Here is a 16,958-nt window from a genome sequence, read left to right on the forward strand (position 1 = left end):
GGTAAACTAAGACCTCTATTAACAAAATCACACTCAGTAGAAACTAATTCAGAAAAACAAACTGAAATAATAGCATTGAAAATGGCGCTAGATAATGCGGATCGCGAATTCCCGACACTTATAGTGTCAGATTCATATTACTGCGTCAAATCATACAACAAGGATTTGCAGACATGGATTCAAAACGGTTACAAAGATAACACAGATGCACCAATTAAGCAGAAACTGCTCTGGGAACAAATAGCTCTTTTACAAAAAGAACTACCAAAGACTCACGTGACTCACTCACTGAGTCATCAGTGTGATGGCGTTCACGTTGTAGGGAATTCATTGGCTGAAACAGCCGCAGCGGCAGCCACTAAATCGGCTCCCGTAGTTCGAAAAAAGCGTACATTAAAATACATTGACGGTGAAATAGTGCTGGCGGTGAAGACGTCATCAAAAGGCGACTGCTCAGCGTTACCGATCAACTATCCACTCAATTATACATACATAATCGATGCAAACTCCGTCCCTTTTGCTCGAATCCCTGGAGTGGGGGATAGAGTGATTCCAAACATGGACAGGAGAAACTTGTTAATCGCAGACGCACACATGGGCGAGGGTCTCAGACACCATAAACTGAAAGATTCTCTGGAAGAATTACAATCACGGTACTGGTGGCCAGGCATGAGCCTGCATCACACCATGTTTGTAAAAAACTGCCCAAACTGCAACAGAGATCGCAGTGGGGAGAGAAACAGTTCAATACCTCGTCGTATCAAGGCAGATAATATCACCAGTAAAAAGCAGGGCTTGCGATTAACATATACAGGCTAGTTTCCACTTATAATGTAGATCCTCAGCACTCGGCTGACGTCCGGACTGTTATACAAAGATTTGCGAGTCTAAATGGCATATACGCTAAGAGCATGCTACGTTCGACCATTGTTTTCACTCAGGCACACCAGCCTGGGGGGAAACATGGCCAAATGAGCACAGCCCAGCGGGAATCTTCTCACTTCCTTCCTGAGGGTACGGGATGGTGTAAAGAAAAAAACCAAGGCAGAAAGCAATCTATAATGGAAAGGATATTAGGTTCGGGAGCTGGGTGGGTCAAACATTTAATAAGTGTCCAACGTAGTCTAAATAACTTGCCAAGAAATTCTCTGAAGGGATTCAGTCCGTACGAATTATTATTTGGAACTAGAATGATTATCTCTGACCTCGACAGTCAGACTTCAGCGGTTAAAGTAAAAAGCTTTGATGTCAAAGACCGTTTGGCTATTTTGCAGGACTTAAACAAAACAAGAAAAGACCTGAGCAACATACAGTTGAAACAACAGCCAACAACCACTGAAGAATCACCACCTGTCCCAGCAAGACCTGTCTGGATTCCAAAAGTCGGGGATCTAGTCAGGGAGAAGATCGCGGTAAAGAAGGAATTTGGGCCTTCTTACAGAAAAGCAGTTCCTGTCTTGTCTGTCAACGGGACAAGATCAGTTGTACTACCGCCACTTGCTGGTAAAAAGGAGAACCGAGTTGTATCCATCGACCTGGTAAAACCACAACATGTGGCCGATAACAAACAGTAGGCCAAGTGGACTCCCAATAAGTAGCAGAACACCAAGGTTTGCTACCAGTACAGAGGTCCTAACGAAGAGGCTCATCACATTCGAAACGCCTACAGAAGAACAACAAGGACTATGCAACAATGCAATAGAACTAAGACCTCTGAAAACCCAAATAAAAACATTTAGCAGAGACACACCAATCTACAATGAAGTACCAAGTGAAAATGCAAGAAACAAAAATCCTGAACCAAATGGAACAATTGACAGAACTGCATCCGGCTACTTCATAAACTTCGATGATTCCTCTGAAAGCCTCAGTGAATCAAAGACACAGCCATCATCAAAATCCTTTAAAGACAAAGCTAAGGAACTTTTGAACCAACTGAAAGAAACATATCTGATTTCTCCATGGATTGAATTTTGGGTGGGTTTTGGTGCATTTATCCTCATACTTTGGCTCATCATGGTATTAACTTTGGGACGCTTCATTGAGGGAAAATATGCTAAAATGGACACAGCAAGTCAGAACATCAACTTGATCCTCAAACCACACACATCTTCACACGTCGAGAGAAGAGAACTTTCTTCAGAACTTTCTTCAGCCAACTTCACAGCCAATCCGATACCTGGTGGGGTAGCCTGGGACAACACTGACTATGAAATTTATGGTCCGGTCGAGATCCTGAAATATCCACACCAAATTAAGATCTCCTTGAGTGACTTTGCAAAACCGAACTCATTTGCTGATGATTGGGACTTCGAAAGCATTAATAATATGATGTCTGATTTAGTAATGTCTGCTAAATTTACCAAACATGATTATTTGCAAGGTTCTACAAATTATGACAGCATGTATTGCTATAACCACTATGGTAATCACTTTTTACATAGATCTGCACTACCTAGAAATGTTTTAAATTATAATCAATGGGAACATTGTGCAACACCTCCAAAAGGGAGCTCCAGAACCGTTTACGACAAATATTCATATTTTTCAGGTTTTAACACAAGTAATGCTGAAACATTTTATTTTAAATTGTCAAACAAGACAGGAACCAAAACCATGATAACCAACACAAAATTTATATATTCAGACTCATTTTTTGAAAAAATGAACACTTTTGGATTTGATTATTGGGACAAAAATGTTGATTTGAAAAGTGTTTGGGGTACAAAAGATTGGCAAGTACAGGGTATAGAAGCTTTGTTTAGAGCCTGCATGATCCCAGAACAAATGATATTTTTAAATGACACTGTTCAACAAACCACCTGTCTTGGCCTAGCCAAAATCAAAGATTTAAATAAACCGTCTATTCCAAAGCCAATAATGTTTAACAATAGCTCTGATACAGATGAGGAGATAGACGTAAACCATATATTAAACCAAAACAGAACACATCCTGGTTGGAAACAATGGTTAATCTGGCCCACAGATACAAATAACTGTCAAGACAGATTCCTGAATAAAACACAGGGGTTCAAATTGACCAGGCCAGACCCTAGATATCCCCAAAGACATCACCCAGGGATAATAACAACCTACAGTGTGGGCAAATTATGCCTTCAATGGCTACAAACTTCCACACTGCCTGAAATTAAGCAACACCTAACTTTACTTACTGATGGTGCTGACTTGCGTGATTTCATAATGGGACCACGCAAACAGCGTCAAAAGCGTTTCATAGCAGCCTCTGTATATGCAGCATACAATGAGGCCTGGAAGGTTACTCAAATTGAAACAGCAGAAAGAATACGGGAAATTGACCGTATTAATTTGGAAAAATCACTTTCTGTAGTGGACAATGGGTTAATGACTCTGTCCTCCAGAATTTTTTCATTGGACAGCATTGTGTCGTCAGCAATCGATATATTATCGCAAGACTTACTGTTATTACAACATGGTCAGTCACAATTGCGTTCTATTGTACAGCTTGGCTGGATGTTACAAAATCTGCGTTCAGGCTATGTGCCTTGGCGTTTAATCAACACAACGTCACTATTCCAAATCTTTAACCTTACTGATAGACAAATCGGTATGGCGCAAAAGGGTGCTGATTATACAATCTTGAGCATTGAAAAACTAGAAAGATTACCAATGACAATGTCAGAACGACCTGTCAGTGAATGGATAATCCACGGAATCATAAATATTCCAATCTCAACCTTCAGGTTTCAATACTGCCAAAAATATATACAGGCTGGCATGTACGAGAAATTGGGAAAGGGGTACCTTAAAACAACTTGGAACCTGCCCTATTCACATGCATGTGTCAGTAATAAAGGACAGAAAGTGTTTCTTAGTGGCAACAATTGTGCTATGTCACTAAGTGGCACGCTTCTGTGTAACGGAATTAGTTTGCATGGAGCCTGTGAAGGGAATTCATACAACCTTTCATGTCACCAGCAAGGCGCACCTGCAACAGAAATAGAACCATTCTTTCAAAGACTCTATAATGGGAGTTACATTCTTATTGTAGACCGCAGATGTTGTAGTCTTATGCCCGGGACTCCTTATCTAGTCACTACGACTGCGAAGGTCAAGTGCTGTGGACGTTCTTTGTTCCCCAGCTCCTTCCCAGACAGGGAGGCAAGGGCATGGCCCGATTTGAAAATTACTTCTATTCGAATAGATACTTTAAGCAGAATGAAAACAGTGCTTCTTCAGACGCCTACAAGGCTCACGTCATCAAAAGAAATGTATGATCTACAAGTCGCAAGGACGACTGCAGAGATACATACATTATTATCAACTAATTCCCCCGTACATTTCGCGGAAATCCTGAGCGAAATCTTAAATATTTCTGATACCACAGGGGTCTCAAAGGTATTTAAGACAGTATTTTCGATGGCATTAACACCATTCAAAGCCATACTGGGTATTTTTCCAGATTTCGTCCATTCGATTTTTGGCAGACTTCCCCTGATCCTGGGACTAATTGCAGGAATCCTATTCTTAGTCCTTATTTTTCGTTATGGCAACCCATGTCACAGACCAAACTCTCGCGACAATGGAAGATACAATCCTAGCCATTGGATACCGGGACCGGATATCAAAAATCCTGGGACTCTCCCGGCTTAGAGACCTGAACATGACTTGGTTTCTATCATTTCGACCAATGTGGCAAAGGTGTGTTTTACCTGTATTGAGGTGTCTGCTATGCGGAGAAGAATGCGTGTTAGACACCTGTCTGACGCTACAATCGGATGCGCCGGTGGATGCAGATACATTGTTGGTTCCTACCAAGGTTCACGCTTTGTGCTGCCCTCAAAGGCTGCCAATCCTGATGACGGCATTCGTGGAATCTTCACCACTACGATTGAAGAGTAGTGAAGTTCAAGATGAAAGCAGCATCGAACAGGTACGACCTTCTGTCAGCAATGCGAATCAGAATGTCAATGGAGACAATCATGCGCATGAATGCATGGTTACACCTATTTCCGACTTAGTGGAACTTTCCCATGAAGCTGTTGACAGTTTTTTCGAAAGCCTTAATGATATGATGTTCTCTCCAGAACAGAAATAGAGACTTTTGAGCAAGCTCGCACACGGCGTTCCCTGAATTCGGCCTTCAACTTTAAAAATAAAGTCACATGAACAGTTTTTCCCACCAGTTCACGGACAGCAATTTTTTAGCAGCCCCAAATTATTTTTTACAAAATTTTCGGGACACTTATCTTCTGCTTAAAGTAAGAAACTATTCCTAGAGAACTAAGATTTCTATTTTTAGATACTTTAAAAATATTAGTTGCCCGCTGGTATGTTCACAAACATTTTATTATGTGATGAAATGGTCTCGAACTTTCTTTCTGTATAGCCATATTAAGAGCCATTTCATGTGTATTTCTCATATACCAAATAAGCAATAATGTATACAAATGCGTGTTTACTTTAGCATTTAATTCATAGCTTAAGTGCATACAATATATATGACTGCAATTTTTCAGTATATTTGAAAATTTCAAAATGCATTTATGTATTTTGGGGTGGTAAGGTATACACTATACTCTATAGTATGTTGTACTATGTTATACTATGCATAGATTAGTAAATATGACGATAGTTAGCGTGGAGTGGGTGTCATGTATTCCTATAGGTTCTGAATCGATCCCCCTATTCCTGACCCTATTCTGGTTAAACTAACTATCAAGTTAACTAACAGTCAGCCCATGAGGCAAGATAAGCCCCCATGATGCAGATACCGTTATCTGACGCAGTCACACTACGGCACAGGAACGTGTTATCTGATTAGGTCATAACGCTTGAGATCTAATTAGACAAGCGACATTCCTCCAGCCCCTGATAAGGCATACGACGTTCTCATAACAAATCAAACCTATGACAACCTGGAAAATCCGTGCGGCCATTGTTTTGATTTCACAGAGAACTTTAGTAAAGAATGTGCTAACGAGCAAGTCGTATGACATCTTTATTGACGTATCTATGTCCATCCTTACGTCAATCTCGGCACCTTTAAGGTATAAATATTGCCGATCTTGCCCTATGCAAACACACGCGTGGTGACAAGACGGAGCAGCCACACTTGCCGAAGCCGAGAGCAGAGCAGACCCCGCTGGCAGCAGCCCCGCCTTCCTGACGCGCTGAGAGACGCGCTGCTATCTCCTGCCGAGAGACCCAGCACCGGCGCTTTCGGGCAGCCCTCGCAGGCAGCCTGGAATATCGAGACCAGAGAAAGAGATACCATTCCTCATTCATCCTAACTTCCAGGTACAGAACTGAATAACCCCTCACAGAGAATTCTTTAGTTATTCACTTGGCAAAAACAAACTTAACTTAAACTGTAACTTTCTATTCCCGCCCACGCATTAGACTTAGGTCAGGTACACGGGGTAGGCGTATTTAGAAACACCAGTTGAGTACGTTTAGTCAAATGTATATGTGTATGTAAATATATTTTAATCATTTTAAACATCATATGGCTCAGAAACCATATCAATGTTTTTACAGTATTATTTTATACTATTGCTTTTAATGTATGCACTTTACTTAACTATAAGTATTGCAATAATATCGATCCATTTCTCTTGTACGAGAAAAGAGACTGATCAATAAATAACACCTTTTATTGAACACGCCCGTCTCTTCCTTTTCTCTACAATCTGATGAGACTAAGAATGCACGTACTGACTGAGTAAAATAATTGCCTTGTGCTCACACGACTCTGGAGATACACTCTTGATTAGGGGAGAGCAAAGTTGTCATGTTCTATGGTTGTCAGAAACTAAATCCCTTCTTGTCTAATCAGGGGAGTTAATTCTTTCCTGAACATTCGAGAAAGTTTCTAGCGAACTCTGAGCTACGCTGGCAAACCCAAAACTTAAGTCTAGTATCGACAGTAGTAGACCTAGTTAACGTCTGGTCTAGGCCTTTACTATTGTAGGTATTATTCCAATGCGCAGAGCCTATTGGGAAGATAGGAACTACACTACACTATCCACCAGTAAACCCAAAAATTCTACTAACTTAACTTTACCTCCAACCACCACTAAACCCTAATATTAGGGGCCTGACCATGACCTGGAACGAAATGGCCACCTGAGCTAGTTGCTCCGTGAGCCCTTATCCTCCCCCAGCCATCCTGAACACAGATCCTGAGCCCCCGTGGTGAGTGGCAGCACCAAAACACCAGCGGAGGCTCTGCGGCTGTCTTCCATCACTGCGGCCTATCCCAGCCTGTGTAATCGACCTTGGAGGCGGTGGGCCTACTCGTGCTGAGAAGCTGTGGCCTCAATTTGGGGGTAAAGCTCAAGTGCGGCACGGAGACGCCACCAGAAATCTTAATGGGCGCCCCTCAGTTGTTGACGGATGCCTGACTTGCACAGCCCCACTGAAGCACCCACTGCCTCACTGGCCCTGCCGCTCTCCCGTTAACGCTGCCTTGGTGCTCGGCACTGGAGCGGGGGCACGGACCAGACTGCAGCGGTGGGACACAGGCTCTGCTGCCATCGGCTGACTCCGGGGTAATGCGCTTCGAGCCAGCGGACCCACGAGGGGAGTGCTAAAACCCTCGCCGCACTCGAGCGGAGATTAGAGGACGTACCCACGCAACTCCTGCAAGTAGGAGGTGAGGGAGCAGACATTTAACTCCATCATCGCTCCTGGAGCCTGCTAATAGGGGGGTATCCTGCTCTTTGTCCTTGAGCCTACAACAGCCTTCTGAGATGTCAGGTTAAAGTTGGAGAAGGGTGGTATGGCATAAAGGAGCTCGACAAGCAGTTCATGTTTATCCATTTTGCCACCTTCAACACACTGAGTTGTACAGAGGGGATCTATGCCGGCATTGCTGGTATATATTGTGTTGCCGCTTTGATTCAGCTGGGGAGAGCCGGGTGGTACCTTGCTTCTTTGGTCACGACTCTTGTCTTGTACACCTCCAACACAGGGAACTATATACTAAGGAACTCTCATCATAGCGCTCAAATGGCAACAGAAAAGAGTAGGGCGTCTGGTACAAAGGGACAAAGGGTGGTACAAACCAACAAACTAGACCGCTACACCCTCCCTAAAGACATGCTTTCACATTGACAATCTGAGGGCATCCCTACAGGCGAACAGGGAGGAGACAATCTGGAATTATCCTTGAAGGATGTGATAAAAGCAATCACCACTGGTCAAACCTCGCTTGAGCACAAAATGGATACCATCTCCATTGAAGTCAATCTAATTCATGCTGACCTCACCAAATTGTAAGGAAAAGACAAGCAGGTGGAACTTACCACTACCAGTCTGGTAGATGACGTCACCCAGCTCCAGGGTCAACTCAAAGACATCCAACACTTCAGTAGAACCACGGACCTCAAACTAGATTACTATGAAGGGCGCCTAGGGTGCAATAACCTATGCATTTTGGGTGTGCCAGAGAAAGCAGAAAGACAAGGAACCGGACCTCTTTGTGGAAGACCTTGTGCTACAACACCTGAAACCTAAGGGCCTCAGTAAGTTTTTTTTTTATTGAAAGGGCGCACAGGGTTCCAAGAGGCCGTCCCAAAACGGGAGTCCCCACATATCCCATGCTGGCGAGGGTGCTCAACTTTCAAGGCAGGGAGATATTCCTCCAGAACGCCAGGGTGGGAGCTGCACTCCGCTTTGAGAATGCGGACATCTCCTTCTTCCCCGATTTCTCAAAATGTGTCCAGCGTCAAAGACGGTCCTTCGTGGCGGTGAAGCAGAAACTTACGATAAGGGCCTAAAATGCTCTATGTTGTTCCCAGTGCGTCTCCAAATGGAATCTGATGGGAGAATATGGTTTTTCCAGCAACCGGAAGAGGCAGCAGACTGGCTTGAGCATCAATCGGAACGAGCCCCACAAGACCGAGAGGTCAGGAGTGAGGCTCCCATTTAGGCCCACGGCTGACAAGGCAGCCCTGGACATGGCTTGTTCCTTACAGTGACTATCCATCGTATTGATTTGGGCAGGTAATGGGCTGTGGAGTGGTCTGGTTCCGGTGGAATATCTCCTTAACTCAAGATGGACTTTCAGCTATATGGGTGTGACTTACACAGGGTTATGCCTCTAAACTACATTGGGGGGATGGGAGTACGGATTGCCACATTATTACTTATTCTACTAATAGTTCTTCTTTAGGGCGACAGGCACTCTGCAAGTTTCCTATGGGCAGTGTTGAGCCCAGAGTTCAGGGCATTGGTGTGGGGGTTAATTAGGCAAGGGGAGGGGGTAGTTTGGTTGAAGGGTTGTTCTTAGGCACCAATTCGGTTTGCGCACTAAGTCACTTCATTACTACTACAGAGGTGCTAGTAAATGGACATCTGAGCCGCGTGCGGCATGGGGGATAGGAATGTTAAGATTTTAAGCTGGAATGTCAATGGCCTGGGGGATAAAATCAAAGGCTGCATGGTTTTACAATATATCAAAAGACAGGCCCCAGACGTAGTGCTCCTACAAGAGCCGCATCTAGTGGGTAACCTTTGTAGGGCTATGCATAGGGGAGGATACAAAATGGTTGCACACTCAGGGTTTACGTCAGGCTCTAGGGGTATCGGTGTTATGATCAAAAACTCACTCCTGCTCGAGGTTGGCTCTGTCTGGACGGATGAAAGAGGCATGTATATGGGGATAACTGGCCCTTGGGAGGGCAAAGCGGTCAAGTGTATCTCAGTGTATGTCCCCCCGGGTTTACAGGGCTCCACCCTCATAGATCTGGGTTGCTTCCTTCTCACGGAGCTGGATGGACTACTGGTTCTAGGTGGCGATTTTAACCCAGTGGTCTCCGGCACTCTAGACTGCCACCCGCCCAGGGAGATTATTCCTTCAGTCAGCTGGCTGCCTGAATTCCTTGACACTATGGGGTAGTAGATGCTTGGAGGGTCCATCACCCAGATCAGATACAGTATACCTTCCATTCGGACACCCATAATAGTTTATCCCAGTTGAACTATTGCCTGCTTCCAGAAGCACAAATTGCTCACGTACAAGAAATCAGACATTTAGCTAGGGGAATCTCCGATCACTCTTTGGTGTGGACACGCATAGTATTCATTCAAGCCACAGTGGGTAGGTTGGCCCCGATAAACCCCTGGTATCTCAAGAATCCGAAACTTCGCTCCAATCTTCAAAAGGCCATAGAGCACTATTTTATTGAAAATGTTGGGTTGGTATCCTCATCCCAGTCTATATGGGAGGCTTTCAAGACCGTGATAAGGGGTCAGGCTGTATCCCTGATCTGTGTGGCAAAGAAAGAAAAACAAAGAGAAATCCTGGACATGGAGGCCGACATTTATCGGCTTGAAACTGATCTGGAAACTGGTGTGAAACCGGAGAAACTACACCTCCTGAGCCTGAAGCAACCTGACTATAAAGCCTTGGTTACGGACAAAGCCAAGGTCCTGACCAGAGAACGTCAGGGTAAGATATACGAGCTTGGCGACAAAGCAGGGAAATTGATAGCCTGGTTAGATAAGAAGGACTGGGTGAGTAGACTAGTCCCCGACCTTAAAGACGAGCAGGGCCTTTCCCTAACTGAACCCCAAGACATAGTAGATAAATTTGCCACCAATTTCCAACGAATATATACAACCATGACTCCACATACTTGTCAGAGTATAGGTTAACACTAACCTGATAAGCCGGTTACAGCTGGAGCGATGTGATGCTAGTTTTCCTCTTCCCCTATATGGAGTCACCTGTGAGTACTGGAACACTCAGCAGATAAACCACACTTAGGGAAGGGGACAAAGGGACAAAAGAAACAATAAAGTTGCAACAGTCAAACGTGGTAGATGTACACTGATGAGGAGTAGTGTTGACCTCTCTGTCTCCTGTTTTCACTCAGTGTCTCCTAAATAAATGATAAAACATATCACACTTAATTATGCACTCAATGCCAGCAGTTTCTATCAAAGTAATATGTGTTTGTAAGTCACTTACACTTAACAACTGCTGCATTCACCTTGCATAAAAAGTCTCAAAAAGGAAAAAATAAAGAAAGAAAAAACAAAGGTAGGCAGGAAGAAATATATCTTCTCAAAGAACTTGAAACGTAATCAGCAACCAGATAATAACAAACTTATCTGATACCAGTTAGTCCACTGGTAATGTCCTGAAGCCTTTAGGAAAAGTAAGCGACCTTCTGTACTCAATCCCAATAAATTGTCAAAGTAAATGCCTAATCCGAGCCAGTCAACAGCTCTTAGGGCTTTGGGTTCATAAGATATCTTATGCGTGTACTTCTATTTAAGCTGCTCGCCGAATTCCCTCAGGTGCATTAGCACTGAATAAATGATCAAACCAAAACAATGTTGAAAACGCTTTCAAATAATGACCCCTTACTTGAAAAGCTTCTGGAATTGTAATCGCACATCAGCGCCTCTGCGCGAAGAAAGAAAACATCCATACCGGAACCTTCGCAATGCCAAATGGTTCCGCCAGCGCTCACGGGCACGTAAGAGGGAGTCGCGTCTCCCGTTCGGCTCGTCAATCTTTTCCAGTAAGTGTCTTCGTCGGTGGACTTCCTTACACGGCTACAAATAATGCCATGATTTCTAAAGACGATTGAATATTTCGAAAGCTCGCGCTCTCCATGCGAGGCAAGTTGTCAGTGGCAAACATATAGCTCTTCGGAGAACACAAAGGCTCCAATTTCTCCAGAGAGTCTATAACAGGATACAGATCGGCTCGAGGTTCTTGCAAAAACAACAGCATCAGCTTCAGGTGACAAGCACCGACTTCCGGGCTGAAAGGATTATGTAAAGAAAAAGAACAGACCTACAGACAGGACTAACATCTCCCTAAGTGTTATGGGAGATGTAGTGCACAACTTCCATTCCGCCATTCGCACCTATTTGATCCTTCTACCCTGTTTGATCGTGACAATACTGAAGAAGAATTTCAAGACCTCTTAGGTGACATCAGGCTCCCTTGTCTCCCCGTAGCAGACCGCGATTTTATGGACAGCAATCTGACCACAGGCGAGATTGCACAAGCAATACGTGCTCTGCAGACGGGCAAAGTTCTTGGACCAAATGGCATCCCCATTGAGCTATACAAACTGAAGCCAGATACACTTGCTTCGCACCTGAAATCGATGTTTGAAGAATCATTATAATGCGGAGTCTTGCCAAGGTACCAAAGAATTGCAACTATAGTCACTATACGCAAAGAGGGGAAACCTCGTACTGAGGGTTCTTCCTACAGACCAATCTCCCTCCTTAACGCCAAACGCAAAATCCTGGCCAAACTACTGGCCACCCGACTACTTAAGGTGATAAATACCCTGGTGCATCCGGATCAATCGGGCTTGATGCCATGCAGAAATACGGCCCTGACTTGGGTAGGGTCCACGGTGTGTTGGGCAGGGCCTCAACCATTCAAGAATCAGCTGTGGTTGTGTCACTTGAAGCAACCATGGCTTTCAACACAGTGGAATGGCTGTATCTCTGGGCTGTGCTGGCAAAACTGGGATTCAGACCAAAATATATTCAGTGGATACGTCTTCTATATCGTGAACCCCTGGCGCAGGTTGTAGTCAACAATAATCTGTCAGTGCGTTCCCACACAGCCGTGGAACCCGCCAGGGCTGCCCCCTTTCACCTGTTTGCCCTCGCTCTAGAGCCGCTGGCGGCTTGGATTCGACAGGACCAAATGTTACGAGGGCTGAAATGGCCCCCCGGATGGGAAGACTGTATTTCGCTTTACGCGGATGACATTTTACTTTATTTGGCCTCTCCGTCAAAATCTCTGATAGTGGTTCTAGATATCCTGGCAGTGTTTGGTAGATTCTCCGGATTTGCAGGTAAGTGGAGTAAATCCTTGGTCTTCACCCTCAAGGGAGATCACCCTATGCCCCCCCAGAAACTATCCAATCCAGGTCAACACGACGGGATTCACATTCCTTAGCATCTTTATTTCTCAGGACTCCTCGGTCCACTATGCCCAAAATCTCCTCCCACCCCTGAACAGACTTAAAATAGACATCAACCGATGGAAATCGCTTCCCCTCTCCCTACTAGGTAGAGCTGCATTGTTTAAAATTATGTCTTTGCCCCGCTTTCTTTATGCCTGCAAAACACTTTTAACCCAGTACCCTTGCACTATTTTATAGAAATATAGGCCCTTCAAAGACAGCTACTCTGGGACGGTAAACCACGTATCACCTTAAGTAAATTGACCCTAACTTGGTACGATGGAGGCATAAGCCTTCTGTATATCAAAAAATATTACTGGGCTGCACACTTAGCTGCGATAAACCATGGCACCTACAGACGAGGCAACACCCCAGTCTACGCCATGGACAAATGGCTCCTCCCTGGAGGGAACTATAACAGGGTGCTTCATTCGCTGCCCAACAGATATATTTTGACGGGCCCTACCAGACACTTGATTCGGATCTGGCATGATGCAACCAACTCTCTTGGGTGGGGACGTAAACTAATGTTGGCTACCCCCCTTTGGGACTCTGAAGCAAGGGCAGTCTATGGAGAACAAAAGACTTTGACAGATGGGACTTCATTGGCATCTCACAAATCAAAGACCTCTGTGGGCCAGGGGGAGTTAAATCCTTCAACACAATCCAAATTGAATATGATTTGGCAGATACAGAATATTTCCATTATGCCCAAATCCTACACTCACTCCGAACGCTCCTTCCAGCAGGCACGACCCCTCCTGAGGCTTCACCCTTAGAGGACAGAATCATGGATGGGCAATTTCCTGAGAAGACGATTTCCCTAATATACAAAATACTAATAAACAATATGACCGATCCCCTTCAATTGTTAAGGAAGAAGTGGTTGGGTGATGGGATTGAGATCGATGAGGAAGACTGGCAGGTAGCAGTGTCGTCCCCTAGAGTAGTCGCCATACTGGCGCGCCTTAGACTGGAACAACTTAAAATCTTTCACCGAGTATACATCACTGGGCCACATTTAGTCCATATGGGAGTAACTAACAATGGAAATTCCAGGAGAAGGTGCGGCCAGCTGGGAACCTTTTCCACACATCATTTGGGAATGCCAGTCTGTCCGTCATTTCTCGCTCAAAGTACACAAAACACTGTTCACAGTAGTGCATACCCGTCTTTTACTTGAGGTGAGACGCTGCCTCCTTAACATTTGGGAACCCACGGATCTTAACACTCACCAGACGCAGTGGGCCACCCTAGGATTCATGATAGCGAAAAGAAACATTGCTCAAAATGTGGGGAGCAGCCAAACCACAAATGCTGGAGGCATGGGAAAGGGATCTTTATTGGTGTATGTTCAGGGAGAAAATGGCATATATCGCTAGAGGTTGTCCCAAAAAGTGGGTACGTATCTGGAGCCCTTGGAATAGCTATCAGGGTGAAATCTGTCTGCCACCTGAATGCCTTGAACCGTATGATCCCCCTTCCCCGTGATGTTCCCTTTTCATAGAGTAATGCAATTCTTATCTACCATATGTTGTTATTGATTACTTCATTTGTGGTGGCCTCTGTATTGTATATATGAACCTGATGCTTGTTTCAATAAAAAGAAATATAAGAAATAAAAAAATATTATATAACTCTTGCCTACCCTTTATCCATCCCTAAACCCTAAATTTAGCCTTACCTCCGTTTTCTTCTACCCGTCCCTAAGCCTTAACAGTACCCTTACCTCCGCAACCCACCCCAAAACCATAAAAAATGCAAAGTGACCCTTAACTATCCTTACCTCTGCCCATTCCTAAACCCTATAATCACCTTTACCCCCTTTTACCTCTATCTGCCATTTAACTCTAAAATCACCATTACCTCCCTTTACCTCTGCCCGCACCTTTACCACTTTAAAAAAATATAACATAGAAATTATGTTATTTAAAAACAAAATACTTACCTGTGCTGTATAGCATCACGTTACATGAACAGTACCTACTGCGTGGTAATGGTCATGCCTGATAAATACTGTGTTGACAGGGTATCAACAGCAGCCCTGGCAAAAATGTTCATGCCAACTATAGTGTTCCTCAGAGTGGATTCGGTTTGCGACTGTTGGGTCGGCTGTGTGCTTTCCTGTGGTGGTTATCAAGCTACCTCCCTCTGAATGAATAAACCTATGTCTACTTACCACACGTCTGCAGCTCCTCATTCCTACATGAATTAGGCGACGAGAGGGAGAAGGAGGTAGCGCTCACCTTTCATTTCATTTTCGACAATTTTGGCAAAAGGATCTCCTTGAAGTATCAACGCTGTTTGGATTCCGCTGTAGGAGACGATGTTGATAGTGTGATCTGCAGACCTAGGAGTGCCGTGAGTCCTTTGCCACCGATTTTTGCCTGTTTTGACACATTAGCAGCAGTTGAGGGATTTCCATGTGTGCTGCTCATCGTCAGTCTGTGCGAGTTTTGTGTTGTGACGTCGGCACGTCAAGCACGTCTTTGGCGGACATCTTGAATTGGGTTGATTCTACCTTGGATTTTCCAGTGGTAAAGATGGCATTTCACGTTTTGGCGGCCATATTGCTATAGGCTGCAGCTAAGCCAAATTTAATTTGTCTAGTGCAAATATAACACTTTGTCTGCATCTATCGGTGACAGGCACACCAGTTGGAATTTCTCAAGCATGTTTACTACATTTGCCTGCATCTATCAGTGACAGGCACAGCAGTCTCTTTTGACTACATTTTATCCTGCTGGCCTGTAATTTCGGTGACAGGCGTGTCTTGGTAACTTTATCTTCCGGTGTTCTTTCCTTTATTTTGTTATTTATTTTAGTTTTTTGGGGGGGGTAACTAGTTATGTTGTTGTTGCAATTATGGCTAACATTACAGCACCACATCATTTTCTACAAGCAGCAGAAGAACCAAATATGGAATGGGAACTATGTTACTCCATGTTTTTGGTGTATGTAAAAGTTTTAGAGCAAGAAGAATGTTCTGCCAAAAGGAAACTTGCATTGCTAAAGCATTGTCTGAGTGGTGCATATTTGAAAGAGTTCAATAATCTCCCGCCACTAGAGAATGCGGGCGATATGAATGTATATGATCAAGCTATCAGACAATGGAGTTCTTGTTTTGAAAATTGTTTCTGTGTTATGTACCTTGGCTGGGTCTTGTGCGTTTGAAACTATAACTTACAAACAAGTCTTACGTGACCAAATAATGATGAAGACTAAGAGTAAAAATATTCAGGAAGGACTATGGTTGGGTACAGAATCCTCTTTAAGTGTGGTACTTGATATAGCTAAGGGATTGAACAATCCACAAAATGTGTTTGTGAGATTAGAAGTCAAAGTGTCAAAGTACAAGGAATGCAATAATTTGTTACAGGTGTGGCTGTCCGAACTATGTAGGAAGTGTTAAACGGTGTCCTGCTTGGGACAAAGTGCGTAGTGCGTGTGAAATAGAAGAAAAGAGGTCACTTTGGGAAAGTTTGGAAATCATGTCATAGAAATCAATTACATTACTTATGATGAAGAAGAACTGTCTTCCTATTTCAACTCTTTACTATGTGTGGGTGACATCAGTTGCAAAGGCTTTCCCAGATGCATGGTGAAAATTGATAGTAAATCTGTTTCGGTGATGGTTGACTCATGTGCTTGGTACAGCATTATTGGTAAGAAGTTATTCAACGAACATTGGGGCAAGAAGAAGTAAATTCCACCTGACATTCAACCTGGGGGGTACTCTGGTCATAAAATTGACTTGGAACATTTTATGTGGGCAGATTTGGAATTTGAAAGCAGAAGAACCAAAGGTATGTTGCGACTAAAGGGGTATCTATTTTGGGATGGCCTCATCAACAAGAAATGTGTATAACACTTGACCCCAATGCCACACCACCTGTTTATGTTGTTAGTACTAACAGTGATGATTTTGTTATTGATGTGAAGGAAAGATTTCCTAAACGTTTTGATGGAACTTTAGGTAAATATATTAATTTTAAACATAAAACTATTGTTAAGGAAGATGCCATT

At 43.9% G+C, this 16,958-nt stretch overlaps 1 long non-coding RNA gene across 1 annotated transcript in view; it reads right to left on the reverse strand.

Moving 5' to 3' along the window:
* LOC144753458 (uncharacterized) overlaps nt 1–15,370 on the reverse strand; it is an 85,727-nt gene extending 70,357 nt beyond the window's left edge. Inside the window, exon 1 of the long non-coding RNA XR_013594367.1 lies at nt 15,179–15,370. This is a non-coding gene — a long non-coding RNA (uncharacterized LOC144753458). The remainder of the gene's footprint in view (nt 1–15,178) is intronic.
* Between the last annotated feature and the right edge of the window lie 1,588 nt (nt 15,371–16,958).

Source organism: Lissotriton helveticus, chromosome 5_1, assembly GCF_964261635.1.
Source record: "Lissotriton helveticus chromosome 5_1, aLisHel1.1, whole genome shotgun sequence".
NCBI lineage: Eukaryota > Metazoa > Chordata > Amphibia > Caudata > Salamandridae > Lissotriton > Lissotriton helveticus.